Source organism: Pogona vitticeps, chromosome 8 (assembly GCF_051106095.1).
Source record: "Pogona vitticeps strain Pit_001003342236 chromosome 8, PviZW2.1, whole genome shotgun sequence".
Classification (NCBI taxonomy): domain Eukaryota; kingdom Metazoa; phylum Chordata; class Lepidosauria; order Squamata; family Agamidae; genus Pogona; species Pogona vitticeps.
The window spans coordinates 22,002,297-22,030,128 of record NC_135790.1 but is presented as its reverse complement, the minus strand read 5'-3'; the positions used below and the strand labels follow the sequence as shown (position 1 = coordinate 22,030,128).

Genomic DNA, 27,832 nt, shown 5'->3' with positions numbered 1-27,832 from the left:
TATGCACCACACGTTTTTTCTGTCTTTAGCGGACTCACTGAACTGTTTCTTCTCCAAATGGCAGACTCTTAACAATGCGAAGAAGGGGCAGAGAAAGCGCACAAAACAATTAATAAGAAATAATTTCTAATCTTCCTTGACTCCCCAGGTTGCAGGAACCATAATGAGCTCTCTATCATGTCATTAAATTTATGTTGTGCTCTGAAATGATAATCATCGTCTAAGGAGCACAACAAAAGGTAGGGGCCGGGGAGAAACCTCCTCCAGATCTTTGTTTCATGAAATCATCCTTTCTCTGAGCAGTAAGCCAGTTCTGGGCACTCATATTACAGGGAAAAAAGGGGAAACAAATAACGCAACACCATTGTGTTGGCAAAATATGCAGTGTTTTGAGAAAGGCAGGATGTGTGGAGAGGATAGCTGAACACATACATAATTAAGCACCAAGAAAGAAATTCATGCTGGGCACAACACTAGCCTTTTGTTTATCACCAATCCTGATCTGAACATTTGCTTGTTTTGTACTGAAAATTGCAAGCACTCAACAGAGTATGTGTTCTTCCAGCAGCAAATGCTGATGAGGAAGGCATCACACCCTTCTAACACCAAATTTTCTAGCCTTCTACATTTCTGAACCATCATGGGCCAGAGTCCCAGACATTCCCCCCTCCCCCAATTATGACCCTGTGTGGTTGTGCAACTGCTTTACAACTTCTTGTGTAATGGTGCAACACAGTGCAACTGCACAAGTAAGTGCCCTGCTCCTAGGCAAGCTGACCCCAAGAGGAGGATCCATACAGGCCAGAGCGTACAGCAATAGGCAGGAGCCAACTGAGCTGGTCTGCCTGTGTAAGGCAGCGAAGATATGATGCCAAAATCTACAAACTGTCCAATGGCCAGACCACCACAATCCTATCAGAAAGTGAACACAGAGAGTCTAAGAAGCAGAAGTTAAGCAGTCTCAAAGTCACATACAGCAAGGAGTGAGAAGCACTCCGGAGGACTCCCTTGCTGTGGCTGTTCACTTTTCCTGGGGGCTTCTTCCCCAGTTCACGGCACCATCTTGCAACATTCTTGTAGGCTGGAAGGTGACGCAGCCTCCTCCACAGGCTGAGATGCAGAGCAACTTTCTTCCTGGTGTTCAGTCTCCTGCACCTCTAACTATTGAAAACTTGCAGAAGCCCCAGTTCCGCACCTTGTCACGTCCAGGAAGTTCCACTCATCCTTACAGAAGGACTTGTCCAGGGAGAGCCATGGAAATGGGCAATATCTTTCATACTGTGTTTCATTCACTCTCTTATTTACTTGTATTGTAATGAATTCGTACGATCCAGCATCAAGCTCCATGTAAAGCTAAGGCTGCATCACGCTTGCCAGTGCTAACCCTCCTACTGATACACTATCAAAGACATGTTCTGTGGTTGCTAAAAGGAACAGTGGCTAGAAAAGGAGGCATTGTTGGACTGTTTGTCTTTCAAGGAATAGAAGTTCTCTTTCCTCAATCAAATACACCAAAGAATGATCCCTCTCCCTCCCTCTCTCTCTCAATTTGTCGCCTTTTAATTCCTTTTCTCCTCTGCCGGTATTGCTATTCCTTTCCTGATTTTATAAAGCATTTCCTGAGATTGCTTTCACAAAGGACACTATACAAAATAAAGTTGCATTGTAAAATAATTGTACCTGCAAGGCAGAGAAGCAGCTGTGACCAAGTACTTGGTTCTTTGAAGGCACCCGTTACAAGAAACAACAAAGGAGGGAAATGGGGGCATACAGCCTTAATCCAGGAGGCAGGGAACTGAACCAGCCACAAATGGAGAACCGAATGACTGCTTCTTCTTATTACATCCACTCTACTGAGTTCCCCGTTTTGCCCACTGCCACACCCACCAGTAACCTTTGAGTCACTGAAACTCCACATCTGATAAGTACTGAAGCTCCACCAATGATAGCGTGGCTTAACTTTGAGGGTAGCATGATTTAGGATCTAAACCTTTAAGATATTTTAAAACCACAAGAAGAATATTTATTTTATTTCACCCTTCAAATTAAATTAAATTGAGGCAAACAATGCAAACAATTATGTCAATACAGTCAAATCGGGTAACATTACAAAGGCTGCTGCTTTGTCACAGAGACTTTTACAGATCACAATCATCAGAGGTGATTATTGTATTTTTCGGGGGGAGGGGGAAATGATTAGCCAGTTCTGAGCTTGCTAGGTGCGAACGAACATGCACATCACCGAGGTCTTAATAAGAAGTTTGTGCACATCACCGAGATTATAAGAAAAATAAACTCCCATTCATTTCTTCATTCTTGCCACGAAGTGAGGAATCTCATGTGATTTGAAAAACCCTAGTTAAGGTATCATATTGCGTTAAGAAAGCCTAAAATGATTAGAACAATGGATTTGTCAAGTCTTCTTCAAATTTCTAGGCTGAAACTACACTCCCCCCCAAAAAAACTGGATTGAATCTGCAGTGACTCTTATCGTAACGCACGACACCAAACCGGTTCAAAATGAGGCCTAAACCTGTTTTTTTTTTTCCTGTAATGGTTTGTTTGTTTGTTTGTTTGTTTGTTTGTTTTGTTAGTTATTTACAGATATACTGCACTTTTAGAATCATGTAGCAACTGCGTTGGAAGGGGCCTATCAGGCCATGAGGTCCAACCCACTCCTCAGTGCAGGAATCGAAATCAAAGCAAATCGGACAGATGGCTGTCCAATTTTCTCTTGAATGCCTCCAGCCTTGGAACACTCACCAACATGTTCTAGTCTTGGGTGGTGTGGGCCAGTCCCTTTTTTCCCCCTCCTGTTGTTTGCACATCGCTTACTCACCCTATATGTCCATCCCCACTGTTGTGTCTCTGAACTTTTTCTCCCTCCTTTGCTTCACCCAGGCTGAGGACTGGTTCCTTTCTCCGACGTGTGTTTAAAATCACACATCTAAGGATTCCTGATCAATGACAAGGGAGATGAGAGCAAGGCATGATGTTTCCATCTTAGAAAGTCGCACCCAGCCTCTGATGCACCCACATCAACAGTGTGGACTCTGACCTACGCAGCAATGCCTCCCACCATGTGTAACAATATGCAGGATTAAAATGCAGGAAAAAGCACTCCAGCTTGGACATATAGTACAAATGGAGTCATACCTGTTTGCTGCTAATCTGCAGCAACTACACTTTTCCTAGTTTATTGCAGTGATGTAGTTTCAACACTGGTACAGATTTGCTCCACTGGAAACAGAAGGAGGCCAAATGTCAACTGCCCTGATCTTTCTCTGCCACTGAGGTTGGACATCATTACACCTGCATTGACTTGGAAGAAGATGTGACGTACTGCACCTGAAACAACATGTTCCTTGCACTTCTTTTCCTGTTTAGTTTTACCCTGAATGATCAGCTGTAACAGTCTGCACTTCTCTATTCTCATCACACAAACACTACATTCTAGCTTTCAGCATGTTATATGTTTTATGTTTTTTTTTCACCTTTCTTCATCTGCTTTGCTACTTCTTCACTAATCACATTCTCAATGAAAGATGCTTCACAGATACAAATTTTCATTTAGGCTTGTGTTCCTTGCCGGTCCTAGCCAGCTCAGCAGGCGTTCCCTTTTCCATCCTTCGATCCATAAATGAAGATGTAGATGTTTGTAACAAAGCTGGGTTTATTAAAGCAGATCAACAATTGGAACTGTCTCAGACTAGTTTCAGACAATGCTCAGGTATCAAGCCTCAAGTTTATAAAGCAAAGCAAAGCAAAGCCGTGATTAAACGTAGTTATCCACTGCCTATCAAACTATACCTAAATGTTCTGAAAATACACATCACTAAGCTTATTTCCTCTGGAAATACATTTTCCTAAATGGCTTTGCTCTCCAATGCACATTTTCTGACCAAAGTAAGAAATAAAATAATAAAAAAGTGGATCAGAAGTTCTGATCCATTTTAAAAATATATATATATTACTTTGGTCTGAAAATGTGCATTGGAGAGTAAAGCCATTTAGGAAAATATCTTTCCAGAGAAAATAAGCTTAGGGATGTGTATTTACAGAGAAAACACTTTTCAGCATAATGTATTTAAATACATGTTTAAATGTGGATTTTCCTGTGGATGTTCTGAAAAATAAATTTTGCAGATTCGTGTGGAAATTGGCTTACGGATGAACACAAATGAAACAGATACAGATGGGGGAAGTGACTGGTTGGTTCATCCCTATTTTCACTGGAAGATGAAGAAAATACCCAATATATGAAATGTGTCTCCTCCCTGCTCTGCACAAGGATCCTCTAAGCAGGCAGAGCAGCACTATTCACACATAAAGGGGAAGTATCAGAAGATTTGGGGAAACCACAAACAAAACCTCTAAAATATATTTTAGCATAATGATAATAAATAATAAAAAATCTAAAAATTCTAATGGGTCAGAGAAGCTTGCTATGACTTTATGAAATGCCACAGAAATTGACCGTTGGAAAAGCAAAGGAATTCAGAAAAGAGTAAGGAATGGAGAATCCTCATGAGCATCTGGTTTATGAATATCCTTCATTGCAATATTGAGTCTTGCAAATAAACCAGCACCCAATAGTCTCACTCTCTGCTTTTATACTGTCCTATGGGATCAGAGGAGAAAGGGACGACAGAGGATGAGATGGTTGGACAATGTCATTGAAGCGACCAGCATGAACCTGAAACAACTCCGGGAGGCAGTGGAAGACAGGAGGGCCTGGCATGCTCTGGTCCATGGGGTCACGAAGAGTCGGACTCGAATAAATGACTAAATGGCGACGATGGGATCATGATGACCAACAAAAAGAATCTAGGATGAAGCACTTAGGATGGGAACAAACTTGGTTTAAGGTCTTGGTCATAGCGGTGGTGTAATATTTTTATTGATTGGGTTTTTTTACCCTGTTCCTCCTCTTAAGAGATTCAGGTGGTGTATTTCCTAAGAGCTGGACCTGCCATTTAAGAGGAGAAGTGGCCTGCCCAATGGGAAAGAATGAGATGAAGGTGAGGAATTGATGTCTGATGCAATAACACATCTTCAAAAATCTTCATGCAGGTGAGGGTTCAGTTGTTTGAGCTCCAAAATAACTTCAAGCACCAAAATGTCCTGGATCAGTCCTCTCGCTATGATGTTACTCTCACAACAACCATATGATTTGGGTATGGATTCAAGTATGTCCAGCTACGGTGCCCACACAGTCTGAGTTTAATGGCCTCAGTTTGTAGATGTTTTGAGATCATTCTGATCCAACAAAGTGGGCAAAAGATGGCTCGGAGATTTTGGAGGATGCCAAAAGTACAAAATGCACTTCTGCACTAGCTTCATAATTAATGTTTGCATCATTTATCTTTTCTGGAGAGATTTATTCTGACTAACGAGGTTCTGGGCCACTAATTCATTACAGTGCCTTGTCACTTCCTGCTCCTTCTTATTACCCAGAAATAGACTCATTAGTCAGAGTTCAATGACAAGGAGAAATTCTGTTGGTTAATTTAATTCTCTTTCTCTCCTTTTCCAGGCTTAAGCTTGTCCAAAACCAGAGGTTTTCTCAAGTGGAGACAGAAGAATAGGTCTCAACTCAGTGGACACACTGTTCCTCCTAGTACACTCAGCCACCTACGTGTGCACTAGGGGATAGCATAAGAGTATGGAACCCCTATCAGACTGGGTGCATGCTATGGTTTACAATCCAGGTCAATAAAGGCCAATTTGAAGACTGTCAAATAGCATAAGTGATTGACCACCTTACTACACTGAACACATCTGCCCTCATCTAATTCTGGAAGCTAAACAAAGTCACATCTGATTAGTATTTCAATGGTAATTGGTTAATATAAAGCGTTACCTGAGTAATCTTTATCTCACTAGGTAAGGCAAGGCAAAAACTCTGCCCCAAACCCCAAAGAGCTAGTATCAGCTGGTGCAAAATTGCTGATTAGAATCTCTAAGTTTGGGGAAATCTTTATAAATCTTTATAAAATCTTTATAAAGAGCTTGCAGCTCTTCATGACATGATGGACCCTACCAGGCTTAGCTGGTGGTCAGGATAGGCATCCACAGAGCTATAGATCAGCATCACGCTTTGGCATGCAAATAGTTTAACTTTCTGGGAGTCACAGTTTAAATTTCTTACAACACTCCATGGAATTTTATAGGAAGTTAAAATTAAAATAAGCAATAAACAGAGAAATTTTAAAAGAAACTTAAAGAAAGAACTGTCATGGAAGGTAGGTATATCAGCAATGGATCATTCCTGGACATTGAAATACCAGGTACTTCCTGAAAGTGTGGATACAAAAACTGCTAAGAAAGTTATTCAGTAAAGGTATTCCAGACACTATGATTCACAGAGTCAAAGTAGATGGTAGAGTTAGTACATAGTTAAGAATTAGGTGGGGAAAATCATGTTTTTTTAATCAACTCTATGGCTGAAATGCTGTTGCTTAGTATAGTATATCACACTAGAGTGGAGATTTTGTGACTCAACTCCATAAGTTCCATTGATTCAAATGGGACTATTCTATTTGTCTGTTACAATGCCAAGATATCTGTGAAGATTCTCAGTCATCCAGGTGTGGTTATGTGGAAGTTGAGTCATGGCAACTAGACTTCTTCCTTGTTAGGTTGAAACATTTCGCTATTCATCCAAGTAGCTTATTCAGTCAGCTCACTTGGGTGAGTAGCGAAATGTTTCAACCTAACAAGAAGTCCAGTTGCCATGATTCAACTTTCAGATTACAATGCCAAGCAATAGAATTTCAGCACATGTCTTTCACTGCAATAGGTTGTGGTTTGTGACTGGTCACTGCAAGGTAAACATGAGTCTCATTACAAGTTCGGTTGCCCAGTCCCAATGCTATAACATAGGACTACTGAAGGACCACCAAACTACATATGAAAATTAAACATGAGGCATATTGGAATGGGCTAGGTCTGGAGCTTCGACTTTTAAAAACTTGGGCAGGATTTACACAGTTATCAGTAATAATTCAATTTTATTCCTTGACAGCAGTAGCTCAGCTCCCCTTCTTTGCAGGTCTATCCATCATGTATTCAACATAGACTAAATGCATGAAGTTTGAAGCTGTCATACTGTACTACTTATCTCGAAAGACATTCCATGAGTCTTTTTGTCTAAAATACAGTGTAAAAGTGCTTTAAATAAATAAATAGATCTTTGTGAACTTGCCTTGATTTCAAAGGACATGTTCTACAGATCTATGGCAGCTATTCAGAAATGTGTTGCTATGTTTAAGACAATTAGCCATGGAGGCAAATGTATGCCTTTGATTCCTGGATATGAAAACCATGAATACCTACTGAGGTTCACATTCTTTCTATAATGTATATGTGAAGCCAAAGTACCTCCCTAAATAGGATTTATTCCCATGCCAAAGTTCTGTGTTTGATTTATACCTCTGTACTTTTACTGTAGGGCCTTACACAGCTCTTTGCCTGTTGTCCAAGCCAATGCTTTATTGCCATCTCCACCCATTTCAATATTTTTGCCATCACTTACTGTCTCTCCGCTAATGCTGATGCACAGAACCATTGTGATGAAGAGACAGTGACAATACAAATGGCCCACCTCTTCCAAAATCAGCAATCACTCTCAAAGCTAGGGTAGAAAGAAAATATGATTACGTTCACAAGACGAAGCCCACTCCCCCAAACAAGCAAAATTGATTCAGGGGGTATGTGGGGGATGATTAATGACTCCAAATCAAAGCTGATGGCATCTGAAGGGCAGACAAAGTTCAACAGATTGCTTTTGGATCAGAATGAAGAGCTTACCATTCCTTTTGACAGCCAAACTCCATATATTATAAGCAGACAGAAGGAACAGTGGGGCTCTCCATTACTCAAAGGAACAACTTACGTTTTGGCTCCATTCCTGCCATCTACATTTTTTACAGGACAATCCATAAAAGGCCCATTCCTGAAACCTGACAGTATCCCTACTCATCAAGAAATCAGATGCACCAAGAATCTCAAAGCTTCCCATTACTATATCTTGCCTCCAAAAAGATGAAGCATTAGCTGCCTCCACAATGTGACATGAGATAGCAAAGGCTTCTCCCTGCTTGCTAAAGAAATGAAAACAACTTAAATATTGTGTGTTTGACTTATTAATCTAGGGAAGAGCTTCATAACAATATTTGTCAAGCTTACTAACTCATCCTTGTGTTTGTGGCTCCTATTCTCAGAATACTTGGCATAAGATCTTCGTCTCACAGAAGATTCATTGACCTTTGCTTACTTGACGTAGCTGAAAGATGAAACTGATCCCTTGGCGACAACAGTTAAATGCCCTGGAGGCAGGGAGTTGGGCCCGTTCATCCTTTTAGGGCTACCTGACCTTCAAGCTATTTGACTCACAAAATCAGCTTCTCCTCTCCACGGATAACCAGTGTGAGTGACATCCATCTACAATTTAACGGCACAATACATGCAAGTCATGCACCAAGACTTTTTCAGCTATGAGCCAAACAGAGTTAATCTTCTTGCGAGGTCAGTGTTTTAAGTACCATGAAGATAGGAACCCCTGTATGTAAAGTGTCTCTTGGTGTCTATTAGACTGTTACAACTAAAATCTAACACTGCAAAAAGAGACAGTCCAAGTGGCAATGCTAAAGCATGGACTGCTGGAAACCACGGTCACAGAACAAAGATCATTTCGAAAACACACATGCAACTCATTTGCAGGGCCTCGGGAGCAAAAATGGTGCAGATTGTTTCCACTGGGCCTTATTATAATGCATTATGCACAGACTAGCATATGAAAATTGCCCAGTGTGCAATGCTATAATGGTAGAACCTGCTGTAGTGCACAGGTGAAGTGAAAAGGAGAGTTGAAGTAATAATAATAATAATAAAAAAGAACTCGATGCTAGGCAAGTAGAAAGAGGAAAGAGGGGGATGGATATGACGTCTACTGAATAATGGATTGGATGCTGAACTACAGCAAAATTATCTCCCAAGGAATTCAAGCGGCAGCATTTCTTGGTCAATGTACAATATCACAGCTGCCTAGATGGGAGAGGGGTTGTCAGTATCAGATCTACATGGAGCTTCATTACCTGCTGAAAAAGTTACATCAGGACACTGACAAAGATGAAATGGGTTACAGCAACCAAAGTGGCTAGAATCAGGAGGCTCCTCGAGTGAAAAAAGTCAAGGTATATCAAAGGAAGCACCCCCTCCCCTCCCAAAAAAAACCACTTTTAGTTAAGTAGATTGAAGGAATATTTACCAAACACTCTGTTCTCATAAATGTACACATAAATGTTTATGTTGACTGACATTATTTTTATTTGTCTAATTTTGTATTGATTAATTTATACTTTGTCTTGTTATTGTATGGCTTGTTTTATTATGCCATTTTTATCCACCCAGAGTGGCCTGGGTTGCCAGATGGGTGATATATCAATCAAATAAATGAATAAATTTAGGCTGCTTTCACATAAGAAGACACCTCAAGGAAGAAATCTAAGGTCTCACCACCACCACCACCTCCTCCTTAGAACTGCAAGCCGGAAGGGATCCTATAGACCACTGAGTCCAGTGCCTGCCAAGAAGGCCCAGTGGGGAAATCAAACTCCCAACCTTTGGCTCCAAATTCCCTTTCCTCCAGATGAGAGCAAGACAAAGACTGCCCCACGTGACCACGGAAACAATCTTCGGACAAGCACTGGCTCTACGGCTTGAAAGACAGGATGAGCACCGCCCCTAAAGTCGGACGTGACTGGATTGAAAAAAATGTCAAGGGAACCTACCTTTATTCAACAGTTGTTTCTGATCCTCCTGATTTCTACATACTGGACTTGACAACCTCACTGAACTTAAATATATCTCAGTCTGGTGAATGCTTGAATGGGAGATACTTGAAAATTAGGATGTAGCATATCTGAGATGCTTCAATTTCATCATGGAGACATATGTGATCAATATCTATCTATCTATCTATCTATCTATCTATCTATCTATCTATCTATCTATCTATCTATCTATCTATCTATCTATCTAAAACTTCTCGATAGGCAAATATGTATTTATTTAGTTTTTTTTTAAGAGAAAACTTTTTTAAAAAGTGAAAAGAACGCAGAATTCATTTGGAGAAAGCTAAACAAAAACCTTCCACTCCTATATGTATATTGATGGCAGTGAGTGTAACTACTTGAGGAGATGATGTAGGAAACCGATTTTGCAGAATTAAACACTTTTAAATTACACTGATTATTGCTTTTGGTTAGGACAATGCTATTGGACTTCCATAATGTAATTACCATAATCATATATGGCGATGGCTTGACAGGAGGGCAGAAAGAGGTAGGCGTCAATGGCCTGGAAACAAAAGCAAGGGTAATTAGAGAGGGAAAAGTAAAAATAAAACCTATATTATTACTGTGGGCACATTCTTTATAGAGGTGGGGGAAATTTTAAAAAAAAACCTCTCATAAAAGAGTTATATTATTTTATTATTTTTTAAAAGTACATTAGCAGTTCTACTGCAGAAATGGGTTGTGCAAATGTGTTATTCATTCCAAGAGTCTTCGTCCTCACAATCTCTTTTCAAGCCAGGATTACTCACTCTGGACCCCAAGGGGATTCTGTCTTTCCTATGATTCCCAAAATAGGATTGCCTGGTTTCTGGTGCCAGTTGAAGGATCAAAAGAACTGTTATGTTTTACCTGGTCTTCAGATAGGGAGACCAACAATAGGTAGAGCAACCATAGTGGAGGAAAACATTTGGTGGTTTCAAAGGCTGAATTCTCCATAAATGGCGCCTGAGCACACTGATTTAAAACAAAGGTGCTTGCATGTGCTCTGTACCTGTGCAATATTAGTACATCAAAATATGGGAGCAAGAAACTGGAGCAAGAGATGGTGACAGCACAATCTTGGGCTCATTGTGACAAAGCAGGGAACAGGTTTCTGACTCATGAGCCTTCTTGTTGCATAAGCCCCAGCAACCAGGTTGCAGAATGTCATGTAAAAAAGCAACTGGGGGAACAGGAGGCAAGCCATCCACAAATCCTGACAGAAGCTTAAGACCTGGAAAATATCCCTGTGAATCATATGTGGGGAAGCTGAGCCCATAAGGGCTGGTCTTAACAAGAAGGTCAACAGCCACCAAAAATTGTTTTATTTCTCCCTCCCATGTAGCTAAGTGATTCCTGCCTATTCCTTCCTGCCCCTTTCTTCATCCAGTTAGCCTAAATGCAGCCCCATGTCCTCCACCCAACCTTTTCCTGCTCTATCTATGTGACATCAGAAGGACCACCCTCATCCCAGATGGGATGTTTTTGACCTAACAATCCTATTCCTAACATGCCTGGATGTTGCAGTAAGTAAGCATGTGCCTGCAAGGCCATAAGGTCTATTGAACCATCTCTGTCTCCATACAACACAAGCAACTGTACCTTGTGTTATACAAGTAGATCATGTAAGACTGCCTAGGATTTCTTACCTAAAACCTTGCTGCTTCTTTACTCCTGGCCTAGACATGGTTCAGCTATGAACAAGAGACCGTTCCACTGGGACCTGTAGACTTCCATAGACCACCTCCATTTCTTCTACTGCATCTCTGTCTGTGCAAAATCTCTCTCAATGTGTACATTACAGAAAAACCTGAAGCCGAAGGTGCAGAGTATATGAATGATTCGAAGGATGGAAGCAAAGTAGAAGATTCACTCTTGTTCACCAGGGATCTGACACCCGCACAAATAAGCACATGAATCTTCAATAAGCATAATTGACCGATGAGTTAATAGGCCACTTTTCTTTCATTATTATCATCTGCTTTTTTTTTCTTGTTCCTTTTTACAGATTACACTTCCAGGCATTGTGCCCTCTCACACCAGACAAAACACATTCTGGGTTCTCTTACACTTTATCTGTCTAATTCCGATTAGATGTGGTCTGGATCACTGGTTCTTAACCTTTGTTACTCAGATGTTTTTGGACTACAACTCCCAGAAACCCCAGCCAGCACAGCTGGTGGTGAAGGCTTCTGGGAGTTGCAGTCCAAGAACACCTGAGTAAACCAAGGTTAAGAACCACTGGTCTAGATTTAGCCCTTTTCCTGATATGGTCCCTCCAAAACCCAGTGCTATGAGTTCTTTCCCTTCCCTACGTTGTCCATTAATGATGCAATGGATAAAGTCTCTGCAACTAGATTGAGTAAACTGCCTGTGACATCCCTAAGGGGGGGAGGAGGAGGCTCAAAACAAAACTATGCATGTACACAGCTGCCCCTTGCCAGCATGTTTGTGTCGAAAACCTCCTGGGAGCAATCCTGAATGGCAGGCTCCCCTCTCTAATCAGTTCAGAGCAGTAACATCTTGTAACTCCATTCTCTCCAATGATATCTGTTATTAACAGCCAACACTTCATTCCAACCGAGTCTAGGAATTGTCTAAATATTTGCCTCAAATACACACCATTATTTCCTTTGCTCTGCTCCCTCCCTCCCTCTCCCTTCCAACTCTTTGGAGGTTTCCCCCCACCATTCTCACGCATCGCAAATGGAATGCCGCCATCGGTTCCTCCTAAGGCGGACCTGCCAAAGAGCATTTGACAAGGAGCTTCAGCTCAGGAGGAGGATGTTTTTTAGCAAAAGACACAAGGAAAAGGCCAAAACAAGTTGACCAGAGGTTTTTTCCCTTTGCAACTGTGAGCATGTGTTGCACAATAAAGAAGAGGACAAGAACTAAGAGGCATGCTATAGAAAGAGGAAGCTTGCTACACACAATATGTGGAATGCAAAGACTTGGAGTAATTTTGACCAGTCCATAAATGCATTTAAACCCTGTTCCAGTTTGAATGGAAGTGGATGCAGTCACTTCCTGCACTCTGGCCCACACCACTCTTCTAACCCATTTATGTTCTATCAAAGTGGGAAAAATGTCATTACCTCAGAGAGAAGCCTGGGCAGTTTGAATAGAGGTCTTTTGAACTTCTCTGGAGGTGGAAATAACTTTCCTATGTTTAGAAAGTAATGAAGATTGTGGTATTTTTTTGAGAAGCACACTGGATTTGATAGTAGGGATAACTGGCAACCATAATGCGTAGCCATTGACAACTTGCTTTCTTCCAGCTCAGCTGTTCCCTTCCTCCAACACTCCTTTGCCCTCCCAACTGGTGGGACTGGGGATGCTGGTAGGACTCCCAGTTCTTGCCTACCCTTACAGGCCTAACAATGGTCCAGGGAAGCTGGTCCTGGAACGCATTGACTCGTCCCACAGAACGTCCTCAAACAGGCTTTCTCTATCTCGTCCAGAATTTAGAAACCCAAGCAACAGCTCCCTCCCTCCAGACACTCTCCCCATTGCTTTACCCATTTGAAAATACTGCAAAAATCTGGAAGGCACAGGGCAGCATCTTTGGTTCATGAAGCAAACACTTGAATACCATCTGTGTTCATAAAGAATTGAAGTGCTGCTGTTGTTGGGTTCCCCCTCCCCTACCCCCACCAGTCAGGAGAATGGCTCTGTATAAATCTGACATCTTGATAGCCCCTATTTATTCTCTCTCAGCTACATATGATCTTTTTTATTATTATTATTTCAAGTCAAATCTGTAGGCCTCCTTCCTTTCCTGTCTATGTCGCACATGGCTGATGCTGGCCTCTGGGAAAAACCCACCACAGGCATCATTCTGCTTGACCATCATCTGTGGGAGATAAAAGCAATTTATATTATAAACGTGCTTGTATGGGGGGGGGAAGCAGCAGTTGACCGCCTGTGAAGGAACAAAATTGCAATCTATACTTTGTGTAGATAGATTGGATCCAGGAGATTGCTTAGGACTATTGTTATTGAAAGCAACAACAGCAACAACCATGAAAACCACTTAAACCAAGAACTCTCCCTTCTGAGTCTCAATTAAACCACGTACAGAGGTAAAGCACTCTGTTGGTAGGGCTCAAAGTAGGTAGTGGGCATGACATGCTGAAGAAACTGGGCAAAATAATATTATTCTGTACTCTGAATAATTTACAAAGATGGTATCAAATCTTTGAGTCTTGAGTCTTTGGGGTCAAGTCCCAACTCTGAGTCCAAAGGCTTTGGTACCAAGTCCTAAGAGCCTCTATCAAAACAAGCTTTTTCCTCAGGAAAAAAAGGGAGGAATGGATGGGTTCCAAGTCTCAAGTAGAAGCCGAGTCATTGGAAAAAATAAACTTGAGTCATGTCCGTATCTAGTCACCCATGTGACTTAAATTTGACTTGACAGCAAGTCGCATGACTCAAATCTCCATCCCTGGTAACTTATCCTTCACCTGCAAAGCATGGGTGAAGATACTGAGGTCCTTCAAAAGATGATGACCTGCAGCTCCCAACATATCTCACCCTTGGCTATGCTGAAGGGAGCTGATGGGAGTTGCAGTGCAATAACACCCCGAAGGTTGTATTTTGCCCACTTCTGTTCAGTGTTGAACACAGATGTATTTGTGTGCACGTTGCTGCCTGCACAAACCCACGAATACAATTTGGTCATAATTAAACGAAAATACTAAATGCATGGCTACCACAGAAACCCTGTAATTATCTTTTTGTTTTCCTATACAGTGGTGCCTTGCTTAACGATTGCCTCATTAAATGACAAAACCGCTTGATGATGAAGTTTTTGTGATCACTTTTGCGATCACAAAATGATGTTTTAATGGGAGAAAATTGCTTAACGATGATCGGTTCCCTGCTTCGGGAACCGATTTTTCGCTAAACGACGATTTAGAAACAGCTGATCGGCGGTTCTAAAATGGCAGCCTGCTGTGCAAAATGGCTCCCCGCTGTGTTTTCAGGATGGATTCCCCACTTTACAGGCAGCGAAAATGGCCACCCCTATGGAGGATCTTCGCTGGACAGTGAGTTTTCAGCCTATTGGAACGCATTGAACTGGTTTCAATGCATTTCAATTGGCTTTTTTGTTTCGCAAGACTATGTTTTCGTAAGACAGCGATTTTCGCAGAACGAATTAACATCGTCTTGCGAGGCACCACTGTAACTTCTTCCGTGTTACTGCCTAACAACCTATTCTACCTTCTTTTTGCCTCATTCAAGGGCAAGAGGCAACACAAAATAATGTTATAAATAGAAGAAAGTAGTGGAAATAGGAACAGTGTGGATGATATCTGTTAGATATTAAAGAAGTGAAAGAGAAAGAAACACCTGCTTTCTGTTTTCAACAGCAGCCATTTACCAAGTTATCTGAATTATGCAGATATGTCTTGCTGGATCACAGCTTCCAGAATTCTACACCAACATAGATGTCTAAGAAATTCTGAGAGCTAGTAATCCAAAAATATAAATCTGCACATAACAGTGCCCATATGTTTCTTGTCTTCATGAAAATTGCACGAGAAGGATTAATGCAAGCTGATCAGAATTCAATACCCAACAGAACTAAGAAATAAAATTCTAGAACAGTTCCTAACATCATAGTATCAAGATCACTGCCATCTTCCTTTTTCAGCTGTCAGCCAAATCTGTTGGGTTATTCACATAAGTTCCAGCTACTTCCAGTTTTAGAAAACAAAACTGCAGTACTATACTAGGGCAAGCACGTTGCTAGGGATAAAACAGTTGATTTAATAAGCCTGACAGTATTCTTTTGAATAAGCAACAAAGAAAAATATACCTTCTAGAAAATGGAGTTCTATCAACAAGAAATTTCAAAAGAGCAGAAAGCAAAAAAATTGCAAAGTAATATACTAGACATTAAATCAAGAAACTAAAAGAATATAAGAGCAAGACTCTTCCCCTTACTAATTTTGGCAACTGGAGTACAGTAGTTTCAAAATCTTTGGCTATCAATTTAAAACAGTTGCCAATAGTTGCTAATTTACCTCCTGAAATTGAAAAATGAAAAAAAAATACAGTAGTTTTGCAAACATGCAACCTCACCCTTATCTTTTTAAGATTTGATTCCTCATTTTTAGGCATGACCCTTGTGTCCACCACCTGCACCAGCAATGTTAAAAAACAAGAAACATTTTCTATCATCATCATCGTGATTATCACTTATCCACTGTAAACAATCAATTCCATGAACTTTTAATCTGCCTTTGGCAGTGCAGGCTCTCATTCTTTTTGATAAATGTAGCATTTTTCTTGATCCTCTGGGAGTGTCTGGAGCCATGATTACCTGTAAGCTATTTCAGTGACAATACCTGTTCTAATAGTCTCCATTGTTGTTTAACTTCATCAAAAGGGAGAACAAAATGGAAAGAAGCCAACAGACATAAACTTATAACTACAGTCTAATGCAGCAATTCTTACTAAGGTCTATTGTAGACTAAAGTTTTTGTTTGCCTCTTCTTTGTGGGCCCCATGTTTAATAGACTCCCAAATTAAAGCACTTTTTAAAAAACCTGAGTCAGGTGTACCAAATGAAGACAAACATGGAGTGGCAGCTAGGTTTACCTAAATATATGGATAGTCTACCTCTGCAAAATGCATGTGAAGATCAGACAGTTTTATCTTGGACTATGCATTTCCCCATCATCCCATGTATTCAATATAGTGACACTAAACTGTAGAAGGAACCACATTTTTAAAAAAACAACCAAATATTGTACCATATTTTGCACTTTCCATATTTTGAGTAAATGTTTAGTTTATTGTTTCCCACGGAGGTAACTCTTACAATAGAGTGCATCTTTTTTTAAAAATGGGACTAAAAAGAACACATGGAAGATTGCAGTTAAAAGCCTTTCAAACTACCAACTGTATCAAGAATGTTATGGATTAGTTCACTAAGAATGCTCACAACAGTGTAAAGAGGTTGTTGCAACTGCACGCAACAAGCCTGTCCCAACATACAGCCTGCATGGAGCCATGTTTGATTAAGCTCCCATCACTTTTTTCAAGAATACTTATCACCCAACCGCCTTTCAAGCTCTCCTGAATACCAAAATATTTTTCGCTGCTACCCTTCAAACAAGGATATATTGGATGGAGCAGACCTAGACATGTTTGAAGAAGACTTAGCTGTCTGGATAGGTCAATGAGTTGGGTAGCAGGAGCTGAGGGTGCAGTTCCCCAGGAGAAGAGTCTTATGGGCAAGCTGTGCAGTTCCAGGACATTCCCAGAAGTAGGAAATAGTAAACCATTTCTGAGCAAAACTAGTCAAGGGTTGCCCTAAATTGGAAATAACTTGACAGTATGAAATTATTGCTACTATTGCTAAAGTAGACCCATTGCAATTGGAGGACAAATTGGTTGTGAATATTTTTAACAGTAAACTGCAACAAGTCTCTTCTGTGCACGACTAAACCTGGATCCAAACCACTGCTCAAACAGCGAAGTAAAATCCATAGTAGCTTTCGTTTACTGTGACTATGTGAAAATTAAGTTACATCAACCGCTTTCGTGAGGAAATGATTGCCATTGATACATGCTATTATTTATAATAAATTAAAAACAAACCAACCAAATATCAAAGTCATTGGAAAGAAAGAAAGAAAGAAAGAAAGAAAGAAAGAAAGAAAGAAAGAAAGAAAGAAAGAAAGAAAGAAAGAAAGAAAGAAAGAAAGAAAGAACAGCAAACCAATATTAACATTGACCACATGTGTTTACAAATATACCCAAAAATGAAATCTAAATAAAGCATATACTCCTTAAACAACCATCTTTCCTCTCTCTGTGCCAGGATCCCAGCATTCCTCATCTTCTAGTCCTCTTCCACAAGCTCTCTCCCACCTTCCCAACACAGAGTATTAAAACAACTAGATTATCAGTTGCAAACACCATTGCTGAAACCTATCCTCGGAATTTAACAAGTGACTGCAAAGAATAATAGGAAGGGCTCTTCATGTCCGTCTGTGTTTTATGCTTCTCACAAGATCTCTTTAAAAAAAATCCACCCTCAAAGGAATCCCAGTTGCAACCAAGTCTCTGTTAAGTGGTTGCCTACCTGAGCAGCAGTCAGCAGCCAAACCACCTCTCCGCTTTATTTTTTCACAGCAAATGTCTCTCTCTCTCTCCTTTTTTTGGTGGAGATTTTTTGCATTTTTTTAAACAAAAACCATACACGTCCATTTCCATTGTGAGGATGAGCAGAGGAAAATTTCACTTACCTGAAACAGAAAAAAGGGGAAGGGTGAAGCAAAGCAAAGTGTTATATTGAATTCCTTTGAAATCAGGACAATGTTAAGCTTTGATGTTGCAACAATGATGTTGGGTTTCCCCCCTCCTACACTCCTCTTTTCCCCTTCACTTCTTTGAGTTGTTCTTTACTCTTCACCGCTTGTTTCCTGGAGCCAAATGTTCCCTTCATTATCCCTCTTTTGTTTTCATTATACTGACACCCTTTTTGTCGTCCCCCCCTCAATAGAGAACAGGTTAAAAGGGAGGGAAGGAGGGAGGAAGGAGGGAAATCGGAAATGAAAATTCAAAACCAGTTAGCGCTTGCTTTGCAAAGGAGAAGAATACAAAGATGAACTAGGTATGTTTAGGCATAATTACAGAGAAAATACATGGCAACTTTCAAGTAGTGTGGTGTAGTAGGTAGACAGCTGGGCTAGGAATCTGGGTTCTGTTTTCCAAATCTCTATTTGACCAGGAAGCCCACTGGGTGACCTTAAACCACGCCTATTCTTTCAACTTGGCCTGCCTAACAAGGTTATTGTAGGAACACAGTGGAGACAAGAAGAACTACATGCATTGAGATCACAGGAAGAAAGGCTGTATAAGTGTAGCAAATAAATACAACAATAAAACAAGCCACATAAATACAAGAAGATCTATCAGAGTTACTGTATTTTTCGCACCATAAGACACACTTTCCCCCCACAAAACAGGGGGGTGTAAAGTCTGTGCGTCTTATGGAGTGAAGACAACAGATTATATTTTCCTAGTGCGACAAGTGCAAAATAATGTATGTGTGTGTGTTAGAGAGAGAGAGAGAGAGAGAATATGTGCATGGGGCAACACGCATACAAAACCACTTCACCCCAGTTCAGCAGGAGAGTCGCATCTAGTTATTAAAGCAAGCATAGATGTCAATACTGCATCAGACTTTCTCCTCCTCCAACATCACTTGACCTGAGCGTCCTTGCTCTGACTGCCCAGAGACCTGCCAAAGCACAGCAATTCCTCGAAACCTCAGAAATCACCCCAAAACCTGTTAACTGTAAACAAGACATTGGCAGACAGAAATATGCATTTGGCGGGACAGAGTACTATTATTCAATGGCAGTGTGGGAAGAGGGGCAGCAGCACAGTGGTGTGTTTCTCTGAGCAGGACTGGTGCTAAGTCTAATTGGGATCTGTCACCCACACCCTCAAGAGGACCCGTCTTTCCACACATGCATTTGGAGCAAAGGAGTAGCTAGGAGTTTTTATACTTGGGGCAAATGGCACCATCTCTCACCCACTCCATTGTGGGGTTTAGGTGTGATGTTTCTTAAAAGAAAGACGAGAAACAGGGGGTTCTCTCCTAACCCCAAAGAGAGAGAGAGAGAGAGAGAGAGAAATACAAGTTGTGCTTTAAAAAAACCTAAAGGGATAGAACAGGGCAAGAGAGTATTGCTGATTATTTCCCTAAAATTCATCAGTAGATTCACCTTTAGTGATGTTGGTTCCCTCTAAATTTTGGTGCTCTCAGACAAAGCCCCTTGCTGCTCCACCCTAGTGACAGCCCTGATCTGAAGATATGAAGCTGTCTTATACGGAGTCAGGCCACCAATTCATCCGGTTCAGGGATACCATCCGAGATAGTCTTCCAAAACTTCGTTCAAACATAATTGCAATTCTTGCAGCTGGAGATCCTGGGGACTGAAGTAGGGATCAAGTCCACACCAGTCACTGACCTTTGTGAAAGAATCACCTGCCTCTTTCTCAGTGTTTCACAATCTTAAATCCACTCACTTCCTTGCACTTGCACGAACCAGGGGAACACTGCTAAAAGTGCCGTAAAGGTGGAGTTTAAGACTCACCTTTTCAGATGTTTTGCCGGAAGGGTGGAGAACCACTGTGAACCACAATCCTTAAGGCTTTCACTGCCCAGTTCTCTTTCACACAAGACAAATAGAAGAGAGACAGCCATGTGTCCAATTTTCCTTACCACCAAGGTACATGGCAAGACACAGCATAAACATCCAGGAAGTGGGTGTGTGTGTGTGGAAATCATGTCCCCATCGACAGAAAAATGAAGCCTATACAGCAGAGCTACGTTTAGCAATTTGCTGAAGGCCACTCAGGAAATCTGCGCTTGGCAGGAACGCTGCCAGAGAACATCAAATTCAACAAAGTAGCTAGTGGGCAAAGCCTGTGTTGCACTCTTAGTGGGTTCCCAAGATAGCAGTGCTTCTGCTTCAGCGAATAGAGAATTCATTGCGGTAAGACTAGGGCTGGTCCAATTGTGAAGGGCTAAAATGATGGATGAAACCCCCCTCAGGAGGCTCACTGGAAGCACAATAGGTTGTTCTTTGCTGAGTGACGTTTCCTGCCATGCCACCTCCCCCCCCCTCCCGAATTGGCAAAACCATGCCTGTCATAAAATGATTTGTAGGGGGGGGGATCTAAATGCAGTTAATTTGCTCAGCATTGGATCAACTGAGACTCTTATCCAAGATTCCCAAGCCACTTAGAAGATGTTCCGCTGATAGATTCGAGTTGATCTTTATCTTAGTCTGACCCAGACCTTGGAAAAACTATTTTTTCGGGAGCAGGTGGTAGCTACAGTTTTGTCACAACTGTTTAGTTTCTTGACCCCAGCACCTTCAGGGAGGAAAAAAAATGGATGGATCTACAAACATCTTCCTTGCACTTGGGGAAAGATGTGAAGTCAGAAACTTTATGAAAAAGGTGCCCTGCTTGATATGCAGCCCTAGTTCATAGCACGACGAAACCAAAGACTGTTTCAATGAATTACCGGCTGCTTTTTATAGGACTATCATAAAATCAAGAGTGGTGACAGTCCAACCGCTCCTACTAATCAGTTTCAACTCAAGAGGTTCTCTTGCCCTCATTTCTAGTTTTTAATAACAGAAGCAATCTTTAGAGGGATTAACCCCTTGCTTCCCATTTTCACACAAGGCACTGGAACTGTGAGGGTTGCCTTTTCACGTTTTAAGTGGACAAGAGTTCTTGGCCATTTAGGAGTAACTCATTAGGAGACTTTGACACAGCAGCTTTGTAAGACTATGGTAGTAGAAATTTCTTGGTCCAAATTGTTTTGTCTGTTCTGGAACCTACAGGAGGACAAGAAGGATGTGCCATGAATTTAGCAGCTGCAGTTTTATTTCATTACTTAGGGAGATATATGTTGCTATTTTTTTCAATTTCAGTTTTGGATAAAAGCTAGTAATTTGGTGGGATAAAGATATTTTCAACCTGCTCCCCCTCTCCCCCCCCCACTTTTAGCTTATGTAAATATTGACCTTTTAAAATTCTGGTTGGCGCTGCTGTTTATACCAGCTGCTATTCGCTCTTGCTTCACCCCAGTCATTCTGAATTGTTCTTAGCCAGCCAGCAATCAGAAAGTGAACCCAATGATATCAAAATGCTATGGGGTAAATCAGATTTGTCCATCTAACAGGGTGACTGCAGCTAAGTGAGAGCACCAGAGAGGAAGGGCAAATTACATGTATTTATTTTTCTCTCTGTTCCAATTGGGAACTGTGCTTTCAGCATGCTTTGCAAAATGAAGAGGATGCAAACACACATACACATTTTTGCAAAAAGAAAAATGCTGAAAAGTTTGCAACATGCATAGGCTTTGGTGGGAGGACTGAAATACCGGTCTCAAAACCACAAATAGTTTTGTTTCAGAAAACACATGCGCACACACATATGAACAAAATTCAGATTTTTTTCCCCCTTAAAACTCTACTTTTCCTACCAATCCCCCTCCTCTGCTGGAATGACCACTACAATAGATATTGTTCTTTGCCTTTCACCATTTAACAATACAACTCTTCCATTACTCAAGACAGAACCAAGATCTAAAGAAGCCACTGGCCTGGCCCTGAAGCATTCTTTGTTCTTATAAGCTTCGCACTTAGTTCCACAGGAAAATTCTTCTTCTTCTTTTTTAAGTCATTATTTTCTCAGACTTCCATTTCAAACCATTATTCCCTAGAGGAGAGCTTTTACTTTCCCCTCATTGCCTCATATTGAGTTTTTCTGTGTATTAGATTCCCCCCACCCCACCTGGCTGCCCGTGCTTTTTTTTTTCTACAGTGAGCATATTTATTGATTTTCACATCGGGCAACGCAACACGTTAGGCACCTGTGGGGAAGCTCTATTTCTGAAAACCAGAAGGCTCCTGCCAGCCTGTTGTGCCAAAGAAAGGAGAAATAAAAGACAGAAAGGGAGGAGAGAAAAGAGAAAAGAAGCAACAGCAGGCTTCCATCACATCTCCTACCCAGCAAAGGGACACAAGCAGAATTTACAAGGCATTCCTCTTCACTCGCCACGGATGTGTTATTTGAAACGACAGACATACCAGCTTAAGTATGCAAACAAATCAAAGCTTGCCAAGAAAATCCTGGCCAGTTGCAGCTTTCACCGACGGCGCTGGTGTTTCAAACCTGACAGGAGTTTTGGGCAGATGTCCCACTCCTATTGTCTCAAGATTAAGCCTTTTCCTTTACACACACTCACACATACACAAAGACACTGTTGATAGCTGCCCTTTGACAACAACTTAATTGTAACAAACAACAAAGTCCTGCAGTAGCTTGAACGCTAACCGGTTTGGTTCTGCTGCAGGCTTTCAAGGACGGATGGAAAAGACTATGTATCCCTCTGTACCAGCTTTGAGATCTGTTGGAGACATGCTTCTCTTGATTCTACCACCTTCAGAAGCATGTTTGGTGAGGATGCAATAGAGGGCCTTTTTGGTGATTGCTCCAAGATCCTGGAACTCCAAGCCAAGGGACGCCTGGCTGACCCCCTTTCTGTTGTCCTTCATTTGGCAGGCAAAACCCTTTCTGTTGAGTGGGCTTTCCGCCACAGAGGGACAGCTAAAGCAAAGGGCTGCTCAAGGGGGTGGGTGCTATCTTTTGTATACACAGGCCTTTAATGGTTGTGATTTCAATTCTTCTACTTTCTTACTACAGTGGTGTCTCGCAAGAAGAATTTAATTCGTTCCACGGTTAATGCTGTCTTGTGAAAAATTCATCTTGCGAAAGGCGTTTTCCCATAGGAATGCATTGAAATCTAATTATGAAATCTAATCCTATGGGCAAAAAAAGAAAAAGCCGGAACAAAGTCAAATTTGGTTTACAAAGGGTTTATTAAGTGCTCTTTAAAGCCATACATATCGTGCAGATGATTTAAAAAATTTTCAATAAAAATTAGCAGGAATGTTAATAGGGGAAAAAACTGTCTGGAAGGAGGAAACTGCTCTTGAGATCTCACGTGGCAAGAAATCTCACGTGGACTGGGAATTCCTCACTGAGGTTATCTCATCATGTTCAGACACCTTGAATAGGAATTTGGAATTTAGTGAATATTTGTCATATTCCAACTTATAGATTTTTATTTATGGAAGGAAAGCAATATTGGTGGAGAGAGGTAGGGAGGGGGAAACTGTAATATTTTGTGGGATTCCTGTTACTGATTGTTACCACTCTTATATACCTCCCATTTATTATCCGAATTAAGTATTTATTACTTTATTTTCTTCCCCTTTCTTTATTTTGTTAATATCCTGTTGTTGTTATCTAATTATATTTCTAGGAAGTCAGAATTTGCTCCAAGCCTGAGCAATCGAGGGGTGAGGTTCCATCTGCTCATCGTAGGAGGCTGAGATTGCCTAGGACTGTTGCTTGAAAAAAAAAAGGGTGTGAGCCTGAGAATAGACAGGCACACAGAAGTCTGAATTTTGCTTTGGATGATATTTGGCTCAGCATTCTTACCAAGGATACATGCAGGTAACAATCATTTCCAGTACCAGTGTTCGAGGTCTCCGTAGTTTTTATCCACTCAACCTTCAGAATGATTTGCTGGTACTTGGTTACAAACACCCACACAAGTACTTTGCAATGACCAGACCGTTGCAAAATCCCAGTAAGTAACTGTTCTTAAATGTCAAGATTGGAGTTATTTTGGATGTAGCTGAATCAATGGTAGATCAAATCCTCTGAATTTTTTTGGGGGGCGTGGGGGGCTTTAGCTAGTGGCTAATGACTCCTTTCATCGTTTTTTTTTTTAAATTTGTTTCAGCAGTTAACATCTCCAGAAAGTCAGGTTTGTAAGAAGAGGTGCTGTCGCCCTAACTGGCAACGGACTGGCCAGCAATTCATTCTACCAGTGTGGGGAATCAATGGGGAAACTAAATGCATCAGCACAAGGAACTACAATGTATTCCTGAGTCACTGCTTTTTTATTGCTTTAAATGTGGCATAGCAAACAAAGGCATGCCTCCCCTGGTGTCTCCACCACCCAAGAATGGGAAATTAATACACAGTATATTATATTTCTAGAAAATAAATGGTCAGTATCGCGTATTCCAACATGGATGTGTGTTTGACTGTCAGTCTTCATTATTCTGCATATCTTTGCTCCTTCTCATATGCATGTGGGCCCTAATCTTGTAGGGTAAAAATAGGTTTAGGAGGTGGTGGGAATAATCAACGAACCTTAATGTGTAGCGCACCCAGGCAGCTGCATGCAATTTTGTGGGGGCGGGATGGGGATGTTGCAGTCTGATTTGGGATAGATGCAGATGGCAAACCACAATTACTATGTTTTATTACGGGTTTGAGTAACAGTAGAGGAAATCAAAGTGCTTTGCTCTCTTTTTTTTAGGATTACTGTATCACAAATCTTTTTAGCTGTCTCAAACCTCTGATTTTAGAAGAAGGCTTTTTTTTTTCAATAAAAGGTTCTTGAAAGACAACAATCTTTACACTTTGTCCCTTCCTTGTTCCTGCCTACTTCACCCAGGGAGGCTACTGGAGCAAATTCAAAGGAGGGCAACAAGGATGATCAGGGGGCTGGAAGCCAAGCCCTCTGTGGAGAAACTGAAAGAGCTGGGCATGTTTAGCCTTGAAGAAAAAAGATTGAGTGGAGACGTAATAGCACTTTTCGAATATTTGAAAGGTAGTCATTTAGAGGAGGGGCAGGATCTGTTCTCCATCATCCCATAATGCAGAACATGCAACAGTGGGATCAAATTACAGGAAGCCACATTTCAGTTGAATATCAGGAAAAACCTCTTAACTGTAAGAGCAGTATGACAATAGAACCAATTACCTTGAGAAGTGAGGAGCACTCCAATGCTGGAGGCATTCAAGAGAAAATGGGACCACCCTCTGTTAGATCTGCTTTGACTTGAATTCCTGCCTTGAGCAGGGGGTGGATGGCCTGACAGGCCCCTTTCAACTAAATTATTCAATGAACTCATAGCCATAAGACTAATGTCTTTTATTCAAAACTTTTTTTTGAATCTGAGTCCTGACTTTTAGTTTATATCACAGAACAGTGAACAGATGGGAACATAAATGAGCAGACCAAGGCCACACCATGCATCAGTGGTAAAGAAGAGAATTTCTTCCTTCCAAACTGGAGGCCATGCACATTCCCTAGCTTTGCCACCCTCCTAGTGCTGATGTATGCTTCCCCCTCCAAACCTACCTCTATTAATTCTTTCAAATTTCCATCCTCTTGCTTAGTGACCTAATGGGATGATATTTAAAAGTGGCAACTAAATAGATCACTTTCTGTCTTAGGCTTTACGGCCTGTCACCTCACCGTCATTACATACTTATCACATTCAGTGTTGTATCCTGTTGTAAAATGGGTTGCTAAGGATCAAATGCCAGCACTTTTTAAAAAAAGCACATTAAGTCATTTGCAGAGGTGGTATAGTAAACATCTGGGTCTACCACACTTTGTGAGGCAAGAGTATATATAAACACCACGTTAGGAGCCAAGAAACGGCTCCGGAAAATAGGCGAGTGGGCTCATTTTAGTGTAAATGCTAACAACAGAGTTCTAGCAAATTTATGCCCCAGAAAAGCATGATAGGACCTTTTAACATCCCACAGAACTGGAAGAAATGGATGTAGTATTGTTCCACTGCTAAATTTACCAGACTCCTTTTTTTAAAAGGAGTATGGTAAGACTTTATTTAATGGAGTTCCCCCTTTTCAACTTTCTACCAGTAGTGGAAAGGAAATGCAGAGAAATATAGCTTCAGGATTATGATTGCTCCCCTCTGCCCCCACGGCATGTTTTGCCAGAGCATCAGGGTAACTAAAAGATCCCCCCATGCTTTGGCAAATGATGGAAGTGATAATGAGGCTTTCAAATTTTACTATTTTTTCTATCATGTTGCAGTCAGGGAAAAGGAAACATTCAAGCGGTGGATACTTTCCTTTTCCTTGCTGAAGTTCGCACTTCATTGTCATCGATTAAAAAAACTATAACTTGCAACACTTTTTCTTTTTTTGCAAGATATTTTGTTTTTAATCATTAAAAGCACCAGGTGGCATTTTAGCTCTCTGAAAAAAATTTTGGTGAGAGCTCAGTATATTCTGTGGTTTAAACCTATTCCATCCAAAGTAAACACCAGGAGTAAGTCAGCACAAAGGAGCTGAATCTGGGGTTACCAGGCACAGGATTAAAAATGAGTGCTTTAAAGTTGTTTGTGAGATATTACGTTAGTGGTTTGTTTCTGTTTCTAATGTTGGTGACGGTGTACGCATACAAACCCACATACACTTCCACAAAATATGGCTATGGGGCCTGTCATCTTTCTGAATTCCCCAGCCAGTAGTGGCTAAATGAGTGCACAAAAATAACTTTTTCCAAGCCCTGGTCATCATGAGCTTCTGCACTTCAAAACTGGCAAATACATCATTCCATGACAGCTACTGTATATAGGTTTGACCAGCTGACTCTCTCTCATACAAGCTGAGGCATGAGAGAGTGGTAAACTCTTGCTTCCCCCAGAGGGAAATGTTTCTCAGTTTTGCTTTTGGTAAACTTCAGCAGCAACATGAATTTATCAGACAGAGGGAGCCCTTGAGAAATGTCACCCATCTTACTAGAATTCCTTTCAGCTCTCTCCAAAATGCCTGCAGTACTGTACCCAAGGAAGGGTGTCCAATGTACTGGTGAGATTCTGTGGTGACACTCTGCTTAACACATTTTCTGGAGCGAGGTCTCAGCAATGCAATCTGCCATTTACAGAAGAGAGATCGAAGCTGCCAGCCCATGCATGGAGCCATTGGCGACTGGCAGGAGCAGACAGAATTCATGTTTTTTTCTAACTCTTCCCTTTCTCCTTTGGCCCCTCTTATAACCTTCTGCTGAACATGAAGCCCTTCCAAAAGGATGTGCCTCATCTTGGTCCAGCTTTCCAGAAATGTGCCTCTGACAGCAGATGCTGACATTTTAGGAGACGATCTGCAGGACTGGCAAAAAAAAAAAAAAAAGTTTGCTCCCTTGCACGATGGCTTTCACTTTCCCCTCCCTCTCATCCCAACTGCACTTGGCTGGGAAGGTGTGAAGTGCCGCAGGCTGGCATACATCGCCTGTACTTACAGCATGCTAACAATCATTAAATTTTCACAGATCACTAAATGAAGAAAAACCGCAGCTGGTATCAGAACTGACAGCATCCCGCCTGGCTGCTCGAGAAAGCCTGATGTGGGGAACAAGGCAGTCTCAGGAGCTGAAAGCAGATTGACTTTTATATGCCCGGGATTCATCCGCATACCTCTGGCAAAAGAGAGAATGAAATTGCTTTCTCATAAGTGCCCTCCTGCAGCTATAGTTAAATGCAGGGATCCTGCTGGCATGGGTAATATTAGCCAAAGTGAGAATGCCATGTGGAAGCTGCGTCTGCCAACAA

General features: G+C 41.3%; 1 protein-coding gene across 3 annotated transcripts in view; it reads right to left on the bottom strand.

Moving 5' to 3' along the window:
• The window catches only part of NTM (neurotrimin), an 840,076-nt gene that overhangs the window by 531,041 nt on the left and 281,203 nt on the right, over nucleotides 1-27,832 (bottom strand). The window contains exon 2 of one of the 3 annotated variants that reach the window (XM_072979117.2): nucleotides 17,935-18,097. The exons of the other annotated variants lie outside the window; for them this stretch is intronic. The gene's annotated coding sequence lies outside the window, so the exon portion shown is untranslated. The remainder of the gene's footprint in view (nucleotides 1-17,934; nucleotides 18,098-27,832) is intronic. 3 annotated transcript variants of the gene reach the window in all.